The 26,271-nt window shown below is 35.0% G+C and overlaps 3 long non-coding RNA genes across 3 annotated transcripts in view; 1 reads left to right on the top strand and 2 right to left on the bottom strand.

Annotated features, from left to right (window-relative positions):
* Positions 1-1,779: 1,779 nt before the first annotated feature.
* LOC127859538 (uncharacterized) lies at positions 1,780-3,838 on the bottom strand. Its single transcript, XR_008039424.1, has 3 exons — positions 3,677-3,838; positions 2,947-3,094; positions 1,780-2,013 (listed from the first exon to the last, which is right to left on the bottom strand). It is a non-coding gene; the product is annotated as an uncharacterized LOC127859538 (long non-coding RNA).
* A 429-nt stretch (positions 3,839-4,267) lies between these two features.
* LOC127859555 (uncharacterized) lies at positions 4,268-14,206 on the bottom strand. The gene is made up of 3 exons (XR_008039447.1): positions 14,041-14,206; positions 5,565-5,731; positions 4,268-5,342 (listed from the first exon to the last, which is right to left on the bottom strand). It is a non-coding gene; the product is annotated as an uncharacterized LOC127859555 (long non-coding RNA).
* A 738-nt stretch (positions 14,207-14,944) lies between these two features.
* Positions 14,945-26,271, top strand: part of LOC127859553 (uncharacterized) — a 33,983-nt gene continuing 22,656 nt past the window's right edge. Inside the window, exon 1 of the long non-coding RNA XR_008039445.1 lies at positions 14,945-15,011. This is a non-coding gene — a long non-coding RNA (uncharacterized LOC127859553). The remainder of the gene's footprint in view (positions 15,012-26,271) is intronic.

Genomic DNA, 26,271 nt, shown 5'->3' with positions numbered 1-26,271 from the left:
AATATTACTGAACATCTCTCAAGACACTACGATCAATCTCAACTATGTATAGCCCCATTACCAACCATGGGGGGCCCCGCCCATAATAGTCCACACCCACCCAAAGTTGCCTTTTTCCCCACGCTTTTTGAAATGCGTGTGGATATTGTGGTTATCTCCGCCGTCCGTCCGTCTGTCCGTTCGTCCTGGCCACTATCTCCACCTACACTATTAGCACTAGAACCTTGAAACTTACACACATGGAAGCTATGAGCATATGAGCGACCCTGCACTATTTGGAATTTTGATCTGACCCTGGGGTCAAAAGTTATGGGGGTTGGAGTGGGGCCGGGTCAGAGATTTTTACTCATTTTTTAAGGTTATTTTACTATAATTTCTTCATTTCTACACCGATTGTCTTCAAATTGATACTGAACCTCTCTTATGACAATGCGGTCAATCTCAACTATGCATGGCCCCATTACCAACCCTGGGGCGCCCCGCCCACATAGGCCACGCTCACCCAAAATTGCCTTTTACTATCATTTCTTCATTTCTACACCGATTCACTTCAATTTGATACTGAACCTCTCTTATTACAATACAGTCAATCTCAACTATGCATTACCAACCCTAGGGCGCCCCGCCCACATAGGCCACGCCCACCCAAAGTTGCCTTTTACTATACTTTCTTCATTTCTACACCGATTCACTTCTAATTGATACTGAACTTCTCTTATGACAATACGGTCAATCTCAACTATGCATGGCCCCATTACCAACCCTGGGGCGCCCCTGGGTCAAACATGCGGTGTGGGGATACGCGTCGGCCTCTGCCGCGCCATTTCTAGTTATGTTTATAGTGCTGTACAGTGTACTGAAACAGCTTGGAACTTAAATGTACATTGCAAGGTAAATATATTAATATTAATCATAGTAGGTTAAATACATCAATTACTATATACTATTAAATGTGCTTGTTCATATTTAATGTTTTTCCACAACTGCCTCTGATGCGATTACATGTTTCTCCCTCATTCAGGTATTCACGGAACGTTTTTGCCCTTTTTTGCCTAAACTGCGCGCTAAAATGCCGTTTTTGAAAGTAATGCGCCATGCCCCTTTGCCCTCCTGGGAAAAACACTAGGTAGAGTAAGTAGATATGTAAGGTAGAGTAAGTAGATATGTAAGGTAGATTAGAAAGATTGAATTATATATCAATTTCTATGATTTATCACTGCAATTTACACCTCCATGTATAGGTGTTAAAAGGACATTTACAGTTGTGTTGCAGAGGACTGACTTTATCACCAGAAAATGAGGGAACATTTTCCTGAGATAAACTGTCATAATGTTATTTTATAATGTTATTAAAACTTTATGTATTTCATGTCAAATACATTCTGGTAGTATTATTGTTACAGTATTTAAATGATGTATTAATGCATACATTTACACTTCTTTCTTTACATTTTTCTGCCAAATATATTACAATAATTGCATGCCTACAGGAGAAACATGGTTTAGATAAACTTGTATAGCTATATAATTTATAGAATTCTAATGTAAAATGTATGGAAGGGCACATAATTGTTGCTATTGTTAGGTAAAATCGGTAGGTGTCACTCGACTGCATTTGTTCAATTTATGCCACGTAGTCGAACGAGGCCACAAACCAGGTCCAAAATTATTATACCTCTCGGGGTTCTCATTTGTTTCAAGTCGAGTTTCAATTTCAAACATAATACTACATGTTTAATAATTTCTTAATAAAATGCAGCTTAACAGAACACAACTAGCTTTTTATATGCATATACATTTATTAAAAAACTGATGACAACAACAATACTTTGAAACTAATCTGTTTACATGTTAAATATACATTACACAAATACCATGTCAACTTTGTTATATAAAAACTACTGCATGTTGGTTGTTATCATGATAACAACAAGACAGACTATCACGTGACAAAGTTTTGATGACTCGGTTTCTGTGGATGATAGTTGTCGTCATCGGTTGCTAGGGTAAACCCTGGAAAACAAAAGAGTACTGTGAATTTTTAATATAACATGGCGTCATTGATATACCTATTTATAAAGAAACAATGAAATGTTGAACGACTCATTAACAATGCAACGGGTGCTCCGAAGAGGAGCACAACGTAATTAAAGTGAGATGTCACTTAAATGACGGTAAAAATGATTTTTTTTATTAACATAATCTTTTTAAATACGTTGTAATTAACCTATCTATGCATAGCGTCTAGAAAAAAGGCCTTGGCAAACAGCGTAGACCCAGATGAGACGCCTCATTATGCGGCGTCTCATCATGGTCTACGCTGTTTGCTTAAAGGAATTTCTGTAAGTCATATTCTAAATATAAAAATAAATATACAAGACATCCCTAATTTTGGAAATAAATTGATCCAGTTTAGAAGGATGGGAGAGTCCACTCGGCATAACTCGGCATAAATGGGTTAATGGTTGATGGACTAGAATATTTCGTTAATGCACAGTAGGAAAAGGTTCTCTCCAGGACAGTTTTAGAATGAGCGGAAAATTCAGTGCCTGTAGAAGTTGAACTGCTACACATGAAACATACATACAGTATCGTTCTACGCATGCGCATTATCAGAAAAATTTCTAACGAAATTGGCCCTTTGTTTCAATCCCAGTTGAGTGGCGTATCGACGAAAAACATTCATTTTTGTTTCTTTAAGTTATATTTATAAAGCATTTATATTAGATACATATCTGTGTGTAAGGAGATGACATGCATTTTTATTCATTAATTCTGGAAGAAATACCGTCAATATGCGCTCCTAATTGCAAAGCTATTAATGAAATCATAGAATTTAAGAAATGCGAGTAAATGATAATTCCGGCTTATGTTTACAAAATGGTGAGCAATTTAAAGGCTAACATCCGTTTCACATGCAACGATAAAAAGAAAGTATTTTCGTACCTAGTGTAATCCAGTCTGGCTCCCTAACTCCAACAGACGCCACCGAAGTGACGTAACAGGAAGTGAATAGGAACTCTGCTGGTCCCCTGACCACGCCGCTCTGCCATCGCCGCCGCTACTGCCTTTTCGCCGTTGCACATGTTTAATTCTAAGGTATTATTCAGAAATATTATTAACAAGTTATTATAAATATATCCAAAGCAAAACGTCTGTTAGAAAATAGAAACTAAAAAATTCCCTGTTATAAGAATAATTTTTTAATCGACAACCATCACGTTTCGGGGGCAGGGATTTAATCCGAGCTTTACTCCGAGCCTGTCTATACGCTTCCTTAATCAATAGTTGAACAAATCCAACGTACAAATATCGTTTTACTCCAAATACACACTATTGAATAGACAGTCTTGCGAAAATGCGGTTGAATATTATAGCGTGATAAAATGCGAACGCGCAATGCACCGTCTTTTCTTCCCATGGCAGCAATTAAAGTATTGCACATTTTATTCCAGAAACTTGTCGGAAGGTTCCTTTTTAGAATCTTAAGGATTAAGAAAATCCTTTAACTTGTGCGTGCTCAATTTCGCAGCCTACATCAAAATATAATTCCTGTCATGCACCATTAACCCATTTGAAAGCATTTTCAACGAAATAACGGGGGGGGGGGGGGGACACCTGACAAATGTTACAAACCAGCAAACTAACAAATATAATCAGCAAAGAACGAACTTACCGTCAGTTGCTTTCTGTGTATATGAATATGAATTATCACTATGGATCTGCACGTTTGATGAATAATGTGTACTGAGCTGTTTATATAGCGCTGAAAAAATCTGGCATTACGTCATGGGTTTCCCCAACACGGTTTCCAAAAACCATCACGTAAGATATACTTAAAGGGGCCTTTTCACGTTTTGGTAAAATTGAGAAAATTTTTAAGTTGTTTCAGATTCGAAAATTTTCGTTTTGGTTATGATATTTGTGAGGAAATAGTAACATTAACCATGCTCTTAAATATATTATATGCATTTTTGACCATGCTCTAAAATATATTATATGCATTTTTTGACGATTGGAAACCTTTAAATTATAAAGCGTTGCAACGCGAAACGATCTATTGAATAATATGGAAAGTTCTGTTGTCGTCGTTATATTTTATGATACTGCGAGGATTGCTTATATATAAGTAAAAAAATGCATCTTCTGATAGCATAAGCACGGATGGTCGAGTGATCTAAGCAGGAGAATTTTTATTCCAGGACTCCAGGGGTAAGTGGTTCAAACCCAGTTGAGAGTTACTTTTTTTTCTTTTTTTAATTGTATTCTTGTTGTTGTTTTTTACTGGAGATTTTTAGGTCCAATGTTTAAATTTATCATGTAAAGCATTTAATGACAAGCTTCAATACATGCCAAAATCTGTGAAAAGGCCCCTTTAATATGACAATTTTCAGAAAATGGCACAAATCCCACTGACTACGTGCGTGATCAAGATAAACAGCCACGATCGAACCATGGTCCATATTGAACTGCGATTAGCGCTTTCAAAAAATTGGCATGTGTTATGTGTGTGGGAATGTAGATAAAGTAAATATGTCAAAAGTTCGTTCAGCACGGATTGAATGTTTTAAATATAGAATATCATTACAAAGCACAATATCCTACCGACACGATTTATTGATAAAGTAAACGCTTGTCAGATCAAGTTTATACCAAAACAATGCGTTTATCAGAGTTTGATAGGTGTAGATAATGAAAACTCAATAACGGCCATTGTCAATTGTTTTATTTATTATGAATATATTAACGTCAAGGTTATGTTAGGACACTTACATTTGGTCTCTTTGGGCGGCGTCCAAAAAGACCAAAGTCCCGTGAGGTTTGTACAGACATGTATTTTTGTAGAGTGTGCTATTACATACAAATCCTGTTTTTTTTTAAACAACTATTTATGTTACCTACAAACACCTCTGATATCGCTGTATACGTGTTAAGTGGACTATTACCAGTAGAAGCGCAAATCCATAAAAAAGCATTAGTACTCTTTAATAATGTATGTCACCAAAATAAAAATGCAGTAGAACGAAGGTTGGCAGAGAGACAATTGACAGTTTGCCCTGGGTCCGTTCGCCCTAAATTTTATTATCAAAGCAGGGAAGCAATAAATATAACGAAATTTGTTATCTTTTAAACATGTTAATATATAAATGACAACTTAAGCTACAAACTTGCCAACATGTGTGAAAAATCAAGACGGCGCTCTTTAACGTGTAAGCGTGTTTGTAACAAAGCCGTCAAGGACCAGTAATTTTCTCTAATTGTTTATTATATTAATTAACGAAAACTTTATGTCACACCTTTATTGCCCGGGCATGAGGCTGTTCCTTGATACGCTGTTTGACCTATAACAAAACATAAATACGATAATGCTTTACTGGGAATTATGCATGTGCGTAAAGTGTCGTCCCAGATTAGCCTGTGCAGTTCGCACGGGCTAATCAGGGACTACACTTTCCGCCTTAACTGGAGACATCATTTAAACGAAAAATTTCATAAAAGCTGAAATTGTCGTCCCATGTTTTAATGAATAATTGTAATATGTTAAAACATTACGTTTCCTTTACAATGGTGAAAGACTTCGATCAGAGAGGAAGCTTCGGGTCAGCTGGGTGCACGTGCTCATTGGAGCATAGACGGAAGTCACTGCCTTTCTGTAGGACCGTCGCGTGACAACGCATTTTTTTTTACTTCGCACGCTACACCGCCAGAATGTGGAACTCTTGTTAGCATTCTGGAAATATGTGTATTATCTTACATGGCAATCGAGTATAATATAGTTCAGCACATTTTGTGACATTCATAAAAATTAATGAAGCGTTCTCGTAAATTGATTTGCCCATCGATTGTTGGTCAGTGTTGGTGAGTGCTCTTTCATCTTCATCCGCATCGGTGTCGATGATTTCTGGCCAGTTTCTTTCCTCACACTGTTTGCATATGAAATGCAAACCATCATTCCGTTGGGCCTGATGATAGGTTTCATTGCGGAAGAGAAACCTATCACCGAAGACGTCATTTATCATATATATCGGTCTTTTTGGTTTGCTTATACAATAAATGGTATTTTTAATTGAAAAGGCGGACGAAATCGACTAAGGTTATAATATAAATTGACATTTTATCTCTCCGTTTGGAGACCGTTTACATAATGGGCTTGAAGTTGCGCTACTTACCATTTTAATATTTATATAATTAATAATAATAATCTTATACCTTAATGTATTTATTATAATTGAACATTTTCTTTGAGGCCAATTTCTACACAATTTAAAATATACCGCTCTGTTTCATTTACATAATTTATGTTTATTTACTTAATCATACGCTAATAATCATATTAAAGATAATTTGTAAAAACAATAATAATAACAGTTCTGTTTTATAAACATGATTTATGCATGCATCAATATTTAGTATACTCTTTAGGATAATAGTTTCAACTTAATAATCATATTCTACATAACTAATTTTTATATGATTTAGTAATTGTTCTCAATGTTAACTAAATTAGGTTAAAACGACACTCAATCAATCAATTAACACAGACCATTATCTCTTTAATCTCTTAATTAATCGACAACGATTAATAAAGGCCAGTTGCTACTTCACACAGCGCAATACACGCGAGAATTATTGGAAATTGATCAGTTTAGTAAATTGAATATTGATGATGTTTTTATTGAGATTTAATGATGTTTATAAGAATTTTAAATTTATTTGCCTATGCAGGGATCGACAAGATCACAAGAATATAGATAATCCGACAGACGGTGGTTATATATTGCTGAATGAAAGAACCATAAACAACGCAAGAAGTTACACTCAAACTCTCATAATCTTAATGATTATAATACACATATTAATGTACAAATAATTTATAAATTTAATATATACAGCTTATATATAAAATAATAAATGATGCACTTTATATTGTGTACATTGTGTTCATACCCCGATATGGAAATGATAATATAGGGCGAACGAACCCAGGGCGAACGGACCCAGGGCGAACGTGTAACTAGGGCGAACGGACCCGATACCAATGAACATTAATGGATGTAAACACACCGGTATGTGTTGCTTTTCTTCAAATAACTAATTAATTACAAAAATGTTAAGAATTACAACTGGTGCATAAGTTACAGTTTTTATGCTGCTTATGGCAATGTGTTCAACATCAGAACTACTTTAGTAAAGGAGCTTTTAGTTCTTGGCCTAAAATTAAATGTGTAACGCATTCATATTCACGATAAACTGCACGCAACGTAACATATATGCACCGATTTCAGACGTATTCAGTAATGTATTCTTAAACCTTAAGGTATCTGCATAAAATGAAAGACAACTGTCTTTTATGCACGAAAGATTTTTTTGCAAACGTTTTCAACAACTTGAGATATTTGGTGTGTTTACATTTTGTCAAGCCCGTGTGTAAACATACCCGTAGCCAGGGGGGAAGGTGCGTTGGGTGAGTTTGCACCCAATCTTTTTTGACGAGTAAAAAAAATTGTACTATAAGTTGCACCCAACTTTATTTGACGCAAAAACGGTTATTTATTTTTCCAGGAACCCAGTGAGTCTTCGTATTTAAGCGTTAAAATAGTGTATTAAATATGCAACCGACAGGTCACCATATAATTCATATCTCGATTAAGTCATTTCCTAGATAGCGCATTTTTATTTTCAATTTTTAACCGTACAATTGTTGAAATCAACAGACTCCTCAGATTAACAGTATCCAGATTAAGTTTGCAAATCCAGATTATTTGCAAACTTGTTTTTTTTATTTATTGAACAATTGTTATGAAATTTTGCATATTTGTAGGGGGCATTGAGTACTTACATATAATTGAAAAAAAAGAGTTAAAATGTTTTTGGAAAGTAGAGTTATTTGATGATAAAGTTGCCATCCCCCGTTGGATTCCAACGGGATTTTGGCTCCCCCGTTAAGAATTGCAATTCTCCAATGGGAGTTTTTTCCAGACTGGAGAATTTTACCTATATTTTACAAAAAATGTAATTTTAATATTATGCTTTGTTTTCTGTTTCAATGTTTACAAATAGACATGTTTAAGTTATAATTGTAAGAAATATGTACTTTAATAAGAAAATACAGTGTTTGTAGATTTTCTTCCCCCGTGGGGTTTTGACGGGGGATCCCGTCAATCTCCTATATCCATTAAACTCCAATGGGGTTTTCACGGGGGACCCCGTCAATCCACCATTTAAATTAAACCCCAATGGGAGTTTGACGGGAGATCCCCGTTTAACTCCAATTTATAAAGAACTCCAATGGGAGTTTGACCAGAGAAGGGAGGGGGAGGATCAGACTTCAATAAACAGTTTATACCCATTGCAATATATTCCATTGTATAAAGAGTAAAAGACACCAAACTTTATTAAATAATTGATGTTTTCTTTTTAAGGTGTCAAAATCAATTTATAATTTTTGAATTTTCTTAACTCGGTACGTTACGTTGAATAAAATTCTTTTTGAAAGAGATTAGACCCACATATTGCTATTTCTGGAAAGATGAATTTAAAACGTTCCATAATTTTGAAAGACTGTATAAATAATATAGTGACTTATCTCGAAAATATATTACATTTACCTTTTGATAATCCAAACGTTGCTTTATCCATTTCTGTGATGATAAATACAATCCAGAAAGACAATAACATTGGAAACATACTTATTGTCATTCGGAATTGTATTATTGTGTTGTTTATTCCCGTTTAACAGTTTTTGAAGTTTTTTGCTCGAAATTTTGGGTCCGTCTATAATGCGTATATGACTCATTTTCGCGAATATGAACGAAACGAACGAATATGATCGAATATCTGCAATATTGATGCTTTTTCTGCAATGTTTTTATCAACAAATTACAGTTTAATGTAAAATATAATTAAGACTGTTAACATAAATAGAGCAATTCTCTAGCCATTATCATGTTTCGAACTCTAAAGTCATGTTCGCGAATATGAACATTGTTTTTAGGCTACATACAACCAACAATAACCACGACGACTCCACAATACAAGGTTTACAGTCAACTCGTACCTAAGTCAACTCGCACGGTAGTCAACTCGCACATTGTTTGGTCAACTCGCACGGAAGTCAACTCGTACCTAAAAGTCAACTCGCACGGTAGTGAAACTATTGATGTGTTGATGGGTTCTGAATGAGTTATTTATGCATAAACACAAATGAGAAATACTTTCAGAGTTTAGTTCAATACTTTTTATTGCAATATTTTCACAAAATAACACATTTTTTTATCATGTACACAAGTAGACATTCATCTATATACTTGTATTTTAATATTTATTTCAATATTTACATACAGTATCAAAGCTGTACAATATGTACACAAGTAGACATACATCTATATACTTTTATTTTAATATTTATTTCAATATTTACACACATTATCAAAGATTTACAATATGTACACTAATATTGTAATTTAATGAATAGGACATAAAGACTGATAGAACTATGAATTATTAATGAATTATTAAGAATTTAATATTTGTCATAAAGCTATTAATGAAGATCCCGTTACCTATGGAAAACTTATTGCGCACACAATTATAAGTAAAAAACGTATAACAATAATGTTAACGTAAGTACAAATACGTATAGCTTAGTATCATATAAACCGAGTATATATGATTATCATACCTACATGTATTGAAACATTTTTGTACGCAAAGATTATTAATTTTACAATAATAATCAGTCATAATACAATTTTACAGAATCAAATGTGTATTTAATTAATAATTTAATAAATTGCCCAGCATTATTAAAATTTGAACATGAGTTACAGTTCTACATTAATTAATTAAATATTAAATTGTAAAGCATGACAAATTAAAATATTTATTTAAGTATTCCATACTACAGCCTTATTTCTAGGCAACCCCTATCAGTAATAGCCTTATCTACCCCTCGATTATCAGTACCCTCATCAGCTCTGAATGACTGACAGATTATCTGTTTATTGTAATTTTAGGGGTGGGAAATAGGATATGGTGTTTTCAGGTATTGTTACTTTCTTGACTGATTAGGTGACATATGGTTTATTATTACAATTCCAAAATAACAATTAAAGTGATATTATGGGCATGTTTCACTGTTGAATTGAGCTGAACATAATTAACAGGTCAAAAGAGTTTGTTTAAATGTGGTTACTGACGAATTATCTGCAACTCATCTTGCTGCCAGTTGTTTATTCACGATTTCGACATTGTTAAATCACGCGTAACGAGACTGCCGAGATAACGCGAGATTAAGGGTTCGGGGGGGTTCTGCCAGTATTTGCTCTACACACCTTACGGCTTACCTGTCCGCTATATTGACTTTATAAATTAAATAAAAGCAATAAATTGCCGATGTATAACTAATAAAAACATTCTTTAGTTTTATTATAACGTTCAATGACCATCTGCTCGATAATATTTCATTACCATTGTAAATTACGGCGCCGTAAATTAACTACTGACAAACATAATAAGATCATAACTCTGTACTGTGTGCAGAAACCTTTCAGAAATTTAAACAACCCCAGACTTTTATAATTTTTGAGTGCAAGTTAATTTAAACCCACCCACTTATTAAAAATATACATTTTTTTTATTATATCAGCTCATTTTTGCTAAATTTTCAGAAATACCGGTAATAACCATTTGGTATTTGCACATTTCAGTAAATATAAGACTACTTAATTTATTGTTAAATATGTTTGATTTGTAAATTGTATAATAATCTATATATTTTTATAAGTTCTATTGCAAGCCTAACAAGCCTAAAATACATAATAAAAGCCTAAAATACATAAAATAATATTGTTGACAACTATAATATTATTTAAGATCATTATTAAGCAAAAGTAAGTCCCCAATTCCAAGCTTACCCCGGCCAGCTAAACCGGTATAGAGTGCTGATCTCTGACTCACTCATGGGTTGGTAAGTTAAAGCCTCAACTCGGGTTCATCTTCTAGAAATAATTACACCTTAGGCTACCCTGTCTGTAACCCAAATTGCTGTTGAGGGTCGCCGGCATACATGTATCAAAACAATGTATATGCTTATGCTAACATTTCCTGAAGATTCAACCACTGAGCAGGATAATTAAGTTAACCCCATTTTATTAATGAAATAAAAATTAAATATACTATTAGATGTTTCAAAAAGACAAACCAACCAGTACCTACTAGTACTATCATAAGGAACATCATCCTATACTTCCAGGTCTTTTGGCTCTGCTACATCAACAGGAATTAGCGTTCGGTTTATGTTTTCTGTGTTAATCATAGGTATTACAATTTTTAGCTCATCTATTTTTTGAAAAAAAATTATGAGCTATTGTCATCACCTTGGCGTCGGCGTCGGCGTCGGCGTCGGCGTCGGCGTTGGCGTTGGCGTCGGCGTCCGGTTAAGTTTTGCGTTTAGGTCCACTTTTCTCAGAAAGTATCAATGCTATTGCATTCAAACTTGGTACACTTACTTACTATCATGAGGGGACTAGGCAGGCAAAGTTAGATAACTCTGGCGTGCATTTTGACAGAATTATGTGCCCTTTTTATACTTAAAAAATTGAAAATTTTGGTTAAGTTTTGCGTTTAGTTCCACTTTTCTCAGTAAGTATCAATGCTATTGCATTCAAACTTGGTACACTTACTTACTATCATGAGGGGACTGGGCAGGCAAAGTTAGATAACTCTGGCATGCATTTTGACAGAATTATGTGCCCTTTTTATACTTAGAAAATTGACAATTTTGGTTAAGTTTTGTGTTTAGGTCCATTTTATTCCTTAAGCATCAAAGCTATTGCTTTCATACTTGCAACACTTACTAACTATCATAAGGGGACTGTGCAGGCAAAGTAATGTAACTCTGACTGGCATTTTGACAGAATTATGTGCCCTTTTTATACTTAGAAAATTGAAAATTTGATTAAGTTTTGTGTTTAGGTCCACTTTATTCCTACAGTATCAAAGCTATTGCTTTCATACTTGCAAGATTTATGAACTATCATAAGGGGACGGTGCAGGCAAAGTTATGTAACTCTGACTGGCATTTGGACGGAATTATGGGCCCTTTATACTTAGAAAATTGAAAATTTGGTTAAGATTTATGTTTTGGTCACTTTACCCCTAAAGTATCATAGATATTGCTTTCATACTTGGAACACTCACAAACTATCATAAGGGTACAGTAAAAGGACAAGTTGCATAACTCTGGTTGTCATTGTTACGGAATTATGGCCCTTTTTTGACTTAGTAACTTTTAATATATGGTTAAATTTTGTGTTTCGATCCACTCGAAGTATCAAGGCTATTGCTTTCAAACTTCAAATACTTACATGCTATCATGAGGTTACTGTACCTGGCAACTTGAATTTTACTTTGACCTTTGAATGACCTTGACTCTCAAGGTCAAATTATTAAATTTTGCTAAAATTGCCATAACTTCTTTATTTATGATTAGATTTGATTGATACTTTGATGAAACTACTCTTACCTGACATACCACAATAGACTTCACCCAAACCATCCCCCGTGCCCTCCCCCCCCTCCCCCCCCCTCCCCCCCCCCCCTAATTTTTTTTTTTTTTTTTTTTTTTTTTTTATAAGATCATCTCACAAATGACCACCACACCCTCACACTATACCCCCACCCCACCCCCCCCACCCCCCCCCCCCAAATTTTTTTTTTGATTTTTTTTTTTTTTTTTTTTTTTTTTTTTAAGATCATCTCACAAATTATCACCACACCCTCACACTATACCCCCCCCCCCCCGATTTTTTTTTTTTTTTTTTTTTTTTTCGCTTTTTTGGAAGATAATGTAATAAATGTCCACAACCCCACACTATACACCCCTCTTCACTCCACTCCTCCCTCCTTTGTGATTGAAAATGAGAGTCCCTTCACCTTTAAAAAGAAAATAGATGAGCGGTCTGCACCCGCAAGGCGGTGCTCTTGTTAATATTTGATCCCAACAACAAAATCTTTACAATGATAATATTCATTTTACAGTCAGGTTTTACTTCCATTAGATTAAAAACTAAATAGTGAATCAGTTTTTTAAATGAACTTTTACCAAACACACACACAAGCTCCTGCACATACACACACTTTAATGAGCAAGTATTTGGACTGTCACAGTTATTGCTTGTTGGAATGTCTCAGACTAACCAGCATATACAATCAGTATTCACTTTAGCATTTTTGAACAACTAGCCCGAATCTTTATGCATTAATAGAACATATTAAAATACCCACTAGCCAAAGCTAGATTATATGAATCTGGAAATGTTAATAGCCCAAATTTATCACAAGCCCCGGGCTGCCGGGCTAGGGGTAAGCGTCAAGACTGGAAAAGCAATAACAATTCTTCAAATATTGATACTTGTCTTGATTTGAACAAATCTGCCATAACGGGTAGTTAACGGGGATAGCCCAACACACAACCAATTAAGGATGACTGTGATGCAGGTGAAAGTTTCACCCATATGGATATTTAGCCAATGGACATTTGACCAGGGACACTTATTTTAATTCCAAGTAAATGTTTTCTTAGCAGTGTTAATAGTCATGTCAACACATCACATGTTAATTTAAATGATTACATGACAACATTGGATGTGTAGCAACTTAAACCACCATCCATTTTATTATCTTTCTGAATGTGTTTGATATTTTTTAATGTAAGGGTATGAAGTAGACACACATCGGAAGTATCTTTATTTTATTTTTTAAAGAACATAGAGTTAATAAAATTCCAGGTAATCAAAGATAATAAGCTAATAACAAATTAAATACAAAATCATACCATATAAGTTATATCTGCAAATTATTGGGAAATTATAATTGCATCAATACAGAACTGTATGCAGACGCACTGCAGTAGATGATCGAGTACCACCCCCCCCCCCCCCCGACCTCACTAAATCCACCCAGAGTTGTCTCCCTTAAAATAATGTCGAAAAGGTCAATAAAAAGTATATATTATAATCGATATTTTACATGACTCACCCAGTCCTCTAAGCCGAAAAGATCCGTAAAACAAACTAGTGTATTTGTGTCGTACGAACGAATCTGCACTAAAACTAGATTTAGATTCACTTCGTAAATCGAATCTTGTGTGTCGTCAGTTGTCAAAACGAAACTACGGTTGATATTCAAATGCATTATTTTTCTCTTTCCGGGATATTGTTGTAGTATGTTGATGCTGCATTAACAAATATAAGTGTATATGAAGTGAAAACACCAAAAATAAACAACGGTTGCGATAGACACCTATAAACTGTAATATTCCTATAATATCACTTTAACATACTTACGTATGAACATTTCAAAATCTGTCATAGCTTATTAAAAAAGTAAAACATATCAGCTTATATAAAATTAATAACAATTAAATAGAAATTAGAATACAAATAATTAACAAAAACAAAACATGGACGCTGAAAAAGAGCTCTACAAAGACTACATAGACATTTCAAAAATGTCACGAAAAACCACTTAAATGTTCACTCGATCTTAACAGAATAAATACATCAGGAAGAATTATATTCATAGAAGAATTTCCATATCAAAAATGTTAGAAAACCATTTTAAAACAGCCGATATCTGTTGATATTCGCCCCTTTCGCGAATATAGTAATATACGCTCTTTAGTCGTACCGAGCACATATCAGTGAAAGGGGGAAAAATTACATATCTTTAGGGTATGGGTAACCTATGGTCTTTAAAAATCGATTAGGAATTTATAAAAGGTATTTCTTGTGTTAGGTTTAAGAAAGAATGTCTCAAAATATTGTAAAAAAAACATTGAAACTAGCGACAGCTCCCTTGCAAGGATATTTTGGAGTGGGGCGAGTCGTAATGGGGCGAGTCGTTAAGGGGGCGAGTCGTTACATTACCTATTTTGGATCTCCAAAAAGGAGGTTTTTGCGAAAGTCAATATTTCACGCTGCAGACAGAAACAGAACAGAACTTTGAAGGTAAATTGTGAAAAATCTAAAGACTTCTAGGTAAATAAGCACAGCACATGGTTGAAATTAATGAGTAATGTAGCCAAAACTAGAATTGCATTCTGTTTGAATGTACTTTGCATGCCATGAAATGGGTAAAATTTCTCAATTTTTCATTAAAAAGTAGGTGGGTGGGGGAAAGGGTGTCAGACAATTCACCCCCAAGACAATTCATCCCCTGGACAATTCACTCCAGAATTTGATTTCCTTGGACAATACACCCACAAGACAATTCACTGCCATATTTTTTATATGATATTGTATTGTCATTTGCTTTTGTCATATTTTAAAATAAGTTGTGAACAGATGTTTGGGGTTATAATTTTGACTTTGTAGCACAATTTTGATGTGAAGATAATAAATGTAGTATGTAAATGAAAGATGAAATAGTGTTTTTTGTCAAATGCAATCCAACCAATGTTTTTTTTTTATAAACTGTGTTACAACATATAAAATTGAAACAAATTAAGTATTTTGTATTTATAATATTTGTGCATTGGATTTAAATAACAGTCTGCGAAATAAGCGCACGCCTGTTGGCCTGGGCGTGTAAATTATAGCTCGGGCCTATTAAAATTGCCATATTGAACGCCCGTCGCAGGCTTCCTGAAAAGTTCCAAACAGTGCCTGTCAACCGGACAGGCTGATGGAAAAGTAAGCCTGTCCGGACAAAAAATCACCTGACCGAACAGCGTGAGTTTATACACAACGCGACCCGTGATTTTTGCCTTATTCACGGAGTCAAGGCGGACAGTTTGCTTTTTTAGTGGAAAATCACCGCGATTTCACGTTATTCGTCACTTCCTCGTCGCACGAGAGCAAGATAATCTCCGCGCTGGTTCCCCTCAATTTTGCGGTGATTCGCCGTGATCGCAGTGGATATCGGTGAAATTGATGATTCGCCAATTCATGCATATAAACCGAATAGTATCGATAACTGTATACATACATGTACATAACGCTTTTTTAATGTTCACAATTATCAGATAATCCAATATGATTGCATCATCACTTACGAAAAAATAATCTTAAACATTTATGTCGGTAAATATGTTTGAGAATTTCATTAACACGACCATATGACTACACCATTTTTCAGAAGTGGAAAGAGTACAGTGCATTATGTGGAACACAGCTTTCATTAAACGAGCCTATTTAAATTTAGATTGAATGCAATACGATCTTACAAAAAAACGTTTTATTGCGTCATACGCCTTCATGTAAAAAACGTTTTCCTCCTGGAAATTGTGCTATTAATGCATAATATTATCAAAACATTTTTTCGATATCAAAACATTTTTTCGACACGTAAAGCGTTGTAACAAATTAATATACAATACACAACAAATAAACCATAAGTATAAATGTTCCGTTAAATTCCCAAAAGAGAATAATAATTTATAATCGGAGACACATTTCCGATGTTTTAATGTTAACACGATGTTTACAAATGCTTCCAATATAGTCATCATGTATATGTCCCGACAAAAGAGCGCAACAATTATGCGGCAATGTACAAGGTCAAGGTATACGAGTGGGCAAGTCTTGATTTTTAGCTCCACTGGCCAGAGGCCAGCGGGGTTTATGTCATGGTCCTGTGTCCGTCGTGCGTGCGTCCCTGCGTGAGTGCGTTAACTTTTCCTTAAAATATCTTCTCCTAAACTACTGGTCCAATTCTGATGAAATTTCACAGGAGTGTTCCTGAGGTGAACCTCTTTCAAATTTGTTCAAATTATGCCCCATGGGGTCAAATTTGACCCTGCCCTGGGGGTCACAAAAATGAAAATTTGCTTATATAAGGCCTATTTTGTGAAAATTTTCAAAATCTTCTCCTCCATAATCATTGGGCCTAGGGCTATCAAATTTGGTATGTAGAGACATCTAATAGTCCTCTACCGAATTTCTTCAAATTATGCCCCTGGGGTCAAATTTGACCCTGCCCCGGGGGTCACAAAATTGAACATATGCTTATATAAGGCCTATTTTGTGAAAACTTTCAAAATCTTCTCGCCCATAACCATTGGGCCTAGGGCTATCAAATATGTTATGTAGAGACATATTATAGTATTCTACCAAATTTCTTCAAATTATGCCCCTGGGGTCAAACATGACCCTGCCCCTGGGGTCACAAAATTGAACATATGCTTATATAAGGCCTATTTTGTGAAAACTTTCAAAATCTTCTTGTCAATAACCATTGGGCCGAGGTCTATCAAATTTTGTATGTAGAAACATCTAATAATCCTCTACCAACTTTCTTTTAATTATGCCCCTTGGGTCAAATTTGACCCTGCCCCGGGGGTCACAAAATTGAACATATACTTATATAAGGCCTATTTTGTGAAAACTTTCAAAATCATTCGTCCATAACCATTGGGCCTAGGGCTATCAAATTTGGTATGTAGAGACATCTAATAGTCCTCTACCAAATTTATTCAAATTATGCCGCTGGGGTCAAATTTGACCCTGCTCCGTGGGTCACAAAATTGAACATATGCTTCTATAAGGCCTATTTTGTGAAAACTTTCAAAATCTCCTTATCCATAACCATTAGGCCTAGGGCTATCAAATTCATTATGTAGAGACATCTAATAGTCCTCTACCAAATTTTTTCAAATTATGCCCCTAGGGTCAAATTTGACCCTGCCCCGGGGGTCACAAAATTGAACATATGCTTATATAAGGCCTATTTTTTGAAATCTTTCAAAAACTTCTTGTCCATAACCATTGGGCCTAGGGCTATCAAATTTGGTATGTAGAGACATCTAATAGTCCTCTACAAAAAATTTTCAAATTATACCCCTGGGGTCAAATTTGACCATGCCCCAGGGGTCACAAAATTGAACATATGCTTATATAAGGCCTATTTGAGGAAACTTTCAAAATCTTCTCGTCCATAACCATATAGCCTAGGGCTACCAAACTTGGCATGTAGTGACATCTTAAATACCTCTACCAAGTTTTTTTCAAATTATGCCCCTGTGGTCAAGATTGACCCTGCCTCGAGGGTCACAATATTGAACATATGCTTATATAAGGCCTATTTTGTGAAAACTTTTAGAAATCATCTTGTCCATAGTTCTCTTCTTAGTTTGTTCAAATTATGCCCTTGGGTCAATTTTTAAACTGACCCGGGGGTCACAAAATTGAACATATACTTATAAAGGTCTTATTTTTTGAAAACTTTCACAATCTTCTTGTCCATTAACATTGGGGGTAGGGCTACCAAATTTGGTATGTAGTATTATAGACCTCTACCAAGTTTGTTAAAATTATGCTCCTTCGGGTAAATTTGACCCTGCCCTGAGGGTCACAAAATTGAACATATGCTTATATAAGGCCAATTGTGGGAAAACTTGCCAAAATCTTCTAGTTTATAACCGTATGGCATAGGGCTACCAAGTTTGGTATGTAGTGACATGTAATAGTTCTCTTCTTAGTTTGTTCAAATTATGCCCCTGGGGTCAAATTTGAAACTGCCCCGGGGGTCACAAAATTGAATATATGCTTACAAAGGGCTTATTTTGTGAAAACTTTAAAAACTTATTTTCCATAACCATTGGGTCTAGGGCTACCAAATTTGGTATGTAGTGACATCTTATAGTTTTCTACCAAGTTTGTTCAAATTATGCCCCTGGGGTCAAATTTGACCCTGCCCCGAGGGTCACAAAATTGAACATATGCTTATATAAGGCCTATTTTGTGAAAATTTTAGAAATCATCTTGTCCATAAATATTGGGCCAAGGGCTACCAAATTTGGTATGTAGTGAAATCATATAGTTATCTACCAAGATTGTTCAAATTATGCCCCTGGGATCAAATTTGACCCTGCCCCAGGGGATCAAATAATGGAACATATGCTTATATAAGGCCTATTTTGCGAAAACTTCAAAAATCTTTCTGGCCATAACCATCCAGCTTAGGGCTATGAAATTTGGTATGTAGTGACATCTTATAGTCCTCTACCAAATTTGTTCAAATTTTATCCCTGGGGTTAAATTTGAACCTGCCCCGGGGGTCACAAAATTGAACATATGCTTATATATTGCCTATTTTGTGAAAACTTTTAAAATCTTCTTGTCCATAACCATTAGGTCTAGGGCTACACAATTTGGTTTGTTGTGACGTTGTATAGTCCTCCACTTAGTTTGTTCAAATTATGCCCTAGGAGTCAAATTTGACCCTGCCCTGGGGGCCACAAAATCGATTATATGCTTATATAGTGCCTATTTTGTGAAAACTTTAAAAATCTCTTGTCCTTAACCAAAAGGCATTGGGCTACCAAATTTGGTATGTTGTGACATCTAACAGTTTTTACCAAGTTTGTTCAAATAATACCCCTGGGATCAAATTTGACCCTGCCCGGGGGGTCACAAAACTGAACATACGCTAATATGGGGCCTATTTTGTGAAATTTTTTAAAATCTTCTTGTCCATAACCACTGGGCATAGGGCTACCAAATTTGGTATGTAGTGACCTCTAATAAATCTCTACCAAATTTGTTCAAATAATGCCTCTGCGGTCAACTTTGACCCTGCCCTGGGGGTCACAAAATTGAATAAACGCTTATAAAGCGCCTATTTTATGAAATCTTTAAAAATCTTCTTGTTGAAAACCATTCAGACTATGGCTACCAAATTTGGTATGCAGTAACATCTTATAGTCCTCTACCAAGTTTGTTCAAATTATGCCCTTTGGGTCAAATTTGACCCTGACCCGCGGGTCACAAAATTGAACATTAAATACGCTTTTTGTGAAAACTTTTAAAATATTCTTGCCCTTAACTTTAGGACCTAGGGCTACCATAGTGTGTATGTACATGTAGTGAGATATAGTAGTCCTGTACAAAGTTTGCTCAAATTATGCCCCTTGGGTTAAATTTGACCAAGCCCAGGGGGTCACAAAAGTGTACATGTGCTTAAATAGGGCCTATATTTATTTAAGTATTTGCACATGCAGAAAATATATATTGTAGCCTTTTTTCAGCAGTGGAGCGATACAGGGCCATCATGGCCCTCTTGCTTTGTCTAGATACACTGTATTTATGAAGTATCATGGCTATTGCTTTTAACTTTTAATTATTTCTTAATATCATTGTGTACTGTACCTGGCAAGTGAAATTTGACCTTCACCTTTGAACGACATTGACTAGTAAGATCAAATTTTGCTAATTTTGCCATTACTTTTTTTTATTTATTATCAGATTTGATTGACACTATGACAAACCAACACTTACCTGATATACCAAAACGGACTCTACCCAAACAATCCCCCACGCCCCACCTCATAATCCCCCCTCGCAATTTTTCTTCTATTTTTTATTGTTATCTTTCTTTGAAAATCGATTGGAATAGCAAGTCTATACTTAGGGCCTGGTCGCAGTAAATTTCTTAGGTTTTGCATTTCAACAAAATTAAGATCCCCAGTAATAACATGACCGACTCGACTATAATTATATTTTGAACTAGAACAATCACATGATATAAGATGTGTTTTGTCTGGCCATTTGGAGATATTTTAATTGTCTAAATTGAAAATGTGTATCACCAATTATTGACACATTTATTTTAATTTTGTGTTTGCATCCTGCAAGCAATTGTTTTATTATTCATTTAACAATGTATCGCTCAGGCAGTATGAAGTATGTCTTTTGCCAAAAGACCATTTTATGCATTAACAACGACATAAATACTAAATTATTTTTTTTACCAACGATCATTTTACAACAGAAATGTCCACTGATTTATGTGATTGGACACATCCAGGAGCATGCCTACATTTGGTTTGACTGTACACACCATGGGAGCGAAGGGCGCAGTTTTGAAAACATGCGAATAAAACATGTTTAATTGGAACGTAGTAGATGCATGGTTGAGAGAATTAAATTAATAATATATCTAAAATTTATTGTTTAAGACGTACGGCAATACACATGTATGAGTTTTATTACAATTTGTTTGGTTATTTAATGTGCTTCTTTATAAATCAACTGTATTGATGAGTTTGTAACTTTCAATATGAATTGTAATATGGTATATATATATATATATATATATATATATATATATATATATATATATATATATATATATATATATATATATATATATATATATACATGTGAAACAAGACTATAAGAGTGAATGAGTGTTTTCTTCATTCATAGAAAACAATGCTATTAATGAGATACGGGACAAATCAATTACAGGTTTGAAACCATTTTCGTTGGGATCAGATCAAAAACTTCAAACTCTTAAATCAGTCCTCATTCCTCCAAATCAGCTGTTAAGTACTGAATGATTCCATATTTATGATCTTTCTACGTGAGGGAACTAGAGTTTACATTGATGTTGACTATGAAAACAGCAAAACAGATCAACATTTATAATCATCTTCTTAAAAGAAGTTTATGTAAATATTGCCAAGTATATTGTGTTTATTTGTGTCGAGATTTATATGCTCTTGTATGTTTGTTTGGGCTCTGGAGGCCAGTTTATTGATGTTTCAAGTGTCTAAGGCAAACATTTTGGAGATATTTTGAGTGTTTTCAGGATGCCTCAAAGACATTAATGTGTTCACTTATAGCATTGATTTATTGCGTGTGTGTGATGTTATGTGAAACTCCCTTTTATCAGACATGTGGCAGGTTGTAAAAGTTTTATTTTAGTCACATGAAGTGCTTGTAATATATTATTAAATTCAAATGTTCAAGGTTATAATATTCGTGTTTGATAAACTGATGTCTCGAATGCCAATATAATTCTCTTGGCTAGATAATTTAAATGTACCCAACGATAAACGGATGTAGTAATTTAACGAAACAATCTCCTGCATTACTCTTCATTAAACGTGACTTATAGTGTCACATGTTCTTGATTATATTTTGTGAAAATCCTTAATTAAGCAGACCAAAGATTAACAACAAATCCCTATTTTGCGTGATTTCTGATGGAAGATTGCTTTTTTCAGTATTAGGAAAATATTAAAGTTTAAAGTTGATGAAGAATTGTTGTAAAAGCAATTGTTAGGCAAGTAAATATTTATGTTATTTTCCAACTTAAAATGTATTAAACCAGTATATATCTCCCGAGATTGAAGAACAAAGTCCTATATAACGTTAAAGTCTGACGTGCCTAATCAAGTCCTACAGCAATACGTCGGACGTTCCCAATCTATGTTTTCCAATGTGGCATAGCATTCAAATGAATAATAGATGTCAGACTTCACCAAAGGAACTGTTTCCAGGCACAGCTTCACAACACCGCGAAAGGGGGTTCGTGCTAAAGGTGATAACCCTTTTGTGAGTTGAACAAAACAACCGTCTGCATGATCTTTATCAACGTCTGCTCTACTTCAGAGTATTAAACCACATTCATTTTTGGCTCCACTGGCCAAATGCCAGCGGGGCTTATGTCATGGTCCTGTGTCTATCGTGTGTGTGTCAGTGCGTCCGTCCGTCCGTGCGTTACCTTTTTCTTTAAACATCTTCTTCTCCTAAACTACTGGTCAAATTCTGATGAAATTTCTCAGGAATGTTCATGTGGTGAACCTCTTTCAAATTTGTTCAAATTATGCCCCTGGGGCAAATTTGACCCTGCCCCGGGGTAAAAAAAATGAAAATTTGCTTATATAAGGCCTATTTTGTGCAAACTTTATAAATCTTCTTGTCCATAACCATTGGGCATAGGGCTACCAAATTTAGTATGTAGTGACATCTTATAGTCCTCTACAAAGTGTATTCAAATTATGCCCCTGGGGTTAAATTTGACCCTGCCCCGGGAAGTCAAAACATTGAACATTTGCTTATATATGGCCTATTTTGTGCAAACTTTAAAAATCTTCTTGTCCATAACCAATAAGTCTTGGGCTACCGTCTTTGCTATGTAGTGACATCTTATAGTCCTCTACCACGTTTGTTCAAATTACGCCCCTGAGGTCAAATTTGACCCTGCCCCGTGGGGTTAAAAAATTGAAAATTTGCTTATATAAGGCCTATTTTGTGCATACTTTAAAAATCTTCTTGTCCATAACCATTGGGCCTAGGGCTACCAAATTTGCTATGTAGTGACATCTTATAGACCTCTACCAAGGTTGTTCAAATTATGCCTCTGGAGTCAAATTTGACCAATGCTCCGTGGGGTTAAAAAAATGAAAATTTGCTTATATAAGGCCTATTTTGTGCAAACTTTAAAAATCTTCTAGTCCATAACCATTCGACCTAGGGCTACCATATTTGCTTTGTAGTGACATCTAATAGTCCTCTACCACGTTTGTTCAAATTATGCCCCTGGGGTCAAATTTGAAACTGCCCCGGGGGGTTAAAAAATTGCTAATATAAGGCCTATTTTGTGCATACTTTAAAAATATTCTTATCCATAACCATTGGGCCTAAGGCTACGAAATTCGCTATGTAGTGACATCTTATAGACCTCTACCAAGTTTATTCAAATAATGCCCCTGGGGTCAAATTTGACACTGCCCCGGGGGGTTAAAAAATGAAAATTTACTTAGAAAAGGCCCATTTTGTGCAAACTTTAAATATCTTCTTGTCCATAACCATTGGGCCTAGGGCTAACAATTAGCTATATAGTGATTTCTTAAAGTCCTCTTCCAACTTTGTTCAAATTATGCCCCTGGGGTCAAATTTGCCCCTGTCCCGGGGGTAAAAAATTGAACATTTGCTTATATAAGGCCTATTTTGTGAAAACTTTAAAAATCTAACTGTCCATAACCATTGGGCTAAGGGCTACCAAATTTGGTATGTAGTGACATCTTATAGTCCTCTACCAAGTTTGTACAAATTATGCCCCTTGGGTCAAATGTGACCCTGCATCGGGGGTCAAAAAATTGAAAATTTGCTTATATAATGCCTATTTGTGAAAACTTTAAAAATGTTTACGTCCATAACAATTGAGCCTTGGGCTACCAAATTTGGTATGTAGTGACATCTTATAATCCTCTACCAAGTTTGTTCAAATTATTTCCCTCGGGTCAAATTTGACCCTGCAATGGGGGGTCAAAAAATCAAAAATTTGCTTATATAAAGCCTATTTTGTGCAAATTTAAAAATCTTCTGGTCCATAACCGTATGTCATAGAGCTACCAAATTTGGTATGTAATGACATCTTTAGTCTTCTACCAAGTATGTTCAAATTAAGCTCCTAGGATCAAATTTGACCGTTCCCCAGGGGTCACAATATTGAACATATGCTTATATTGGGCCCATTTTGTGCAAACTATGAAAATCTTCTTGTCCATAACCATTGGGCCTATTTCTACCAAATTCGGTAGGTAGTGACATATAATAGTTCTCTACTTAGTTTGTTCAAATTATGCCCCTGGGAACAAATTTGACCTTGCCCCAGGGGTCACAAAATTGAACATATGCTTAAATAAGGCCTATTGCGTGCAAACTTTATAAATCTTCTTGTTCTTAATTATAGAGCCTGGGGCTACTCAATTTGGTATGTAGTGATATCTAATAGTCCTCTACCTAATTTGTTCAAATTATTCCCTGGGCTCAAATTTGACCCGGCCCCGGGGGTCACAAAACTGAACATATGACGTTCACCAGTGGAGATTACTGCGGCCGTTTGGCTGTGACCAACAACAACACCAACATCTTGTAAACATGATATAAAACCCTGTCATTTAGTGCCATTTTAGGTCAGATGGTGACTGCTTACAAAGGCATTGAAGTAAGAACATTTGTTATGAATGGTTTTCTTACAAACTGAAGAAAGTCAGGTTTTATTTAAATATGTCGAAAGTGACCATATATCCGGATGAAAATATTTTGGATGACATGTTAATTTCATGTTTTTTTTGTAGTGTTTAAACCAGTTAAATAATATATTATTGACTTTAAAAACACAACTTTCATGAACATAATTATTTAAAGAAAAGTCAATATATGATACTGCATGGTAAACTCAAACTTTATATCCAAGAGAAGGTGTTGAAATTAATGAAGTGCAATGTTCTTAACTATCGTATATGCTGCTTTTTAATAACTAATGATTCATTGTTCCATGTGTGAATCGTGACTCATGAATTGTGAATATGATTGTCAATTGCTCAACAATCCATATATATTTCTGACCATTTTATAATTTTCTTAATATAAATTATGAATTGATCTTAGAAGTCAAATGTATTACTTAATTAAATACATTTATAAAAAAAGAAATAATATTTACATTATCATAATATTATCAGGCCTGTTGGTCTTAGGGATGTGTGGGTTGATGAGCAATTTCTCCTTTTATCACAATTATTTCTACCCTACCTGATCATTTCCTTCATATTCCATTTTAATTTAATTGACGTCTGCATCCTCTTTCAAATTGGGAAAGTCCAAAATGTGTCGTTTGGTAAAGGGTTAAGGCATTTTGATTCCTATGGGTCTTGTGAATTTGTTTTATATCAAATGCGTAGATTTGATCTTCAGCATCTTAAAATATGTGAAATAGAAAAAACGACAATATCTTTTGGAGAGATAAATGAACCTACGTTATAAGCAAAGGACCTGTGCAACAATCCCCGGTCTTTTAAGTCTGTTCAGTTAACACCGTAGTAACTTTTTCCATATATAAAAATGCTCACCCTTCCAACTTTAAACCCCCAGTCGGACGAGGGATAGAAAGAAAAAGTCACATGCTTGAGTACATTTCAACCCATGCGCATTGCACGTTTTTTTCGCAAAGAAAAAACAGTGGAGTGATACAGGGCCATCATGGCCCTCTTGTTTATACAAACTGTGTAGCGCAGGGAACATTGAATTCTGTTGATACGGTTAAATATTTCTTTGGTATTTCAAAAACAGTTATATCGCCAACAATTTGATATTTCTTTTAAAGTCATTTCAAATCAAACACGCCGTATCCGTATCGTTACTGATAGAAGTAAAACATAATACCTTGACTTGTATAGTTTTTTTTGTTGTGAGAGACCATCTGAGTAAACGCCGAAAAATATATACAAACTTTTTTTTGTCAATGCCCTTTGATCCACTACCGCACTTAATTGGCAGCGCCATCCTGATGTTTCTGTGATTGTCACATCTTTTCACAGTTTGAACACGTACAAAGAGTGCCACTTAGACACTAGATAAAACACTATCACCCGCTGGACAATACACAATAAATAATCATATGTTGAGGTTTTGAGCTCCACTGGCCAGAGGCCAGCGGGACTTATGTCATGGTCCTATGTCCGTCGTGCGTGCG

This window comes from Dreissena polymorpha, chromosome 15 (assembly GCF_020536995.1).
Source record: "Dreissena polymorpha isolate Duluth1 chromosome 15, UMN_Dpol_1.0, whole genome shotgun sequence".
Classification (NCBI taxonomy): Eukaryota; Metazoa; Mollusca; class Bivalvia; order Myida; family Dreissenidae; genus Dreissena; species Dreissena polymorpha.
Note: the sequence above shows the minus strand (reverse complement) of the source record. Positions and strands in the feature narration are given on the sequence as shown.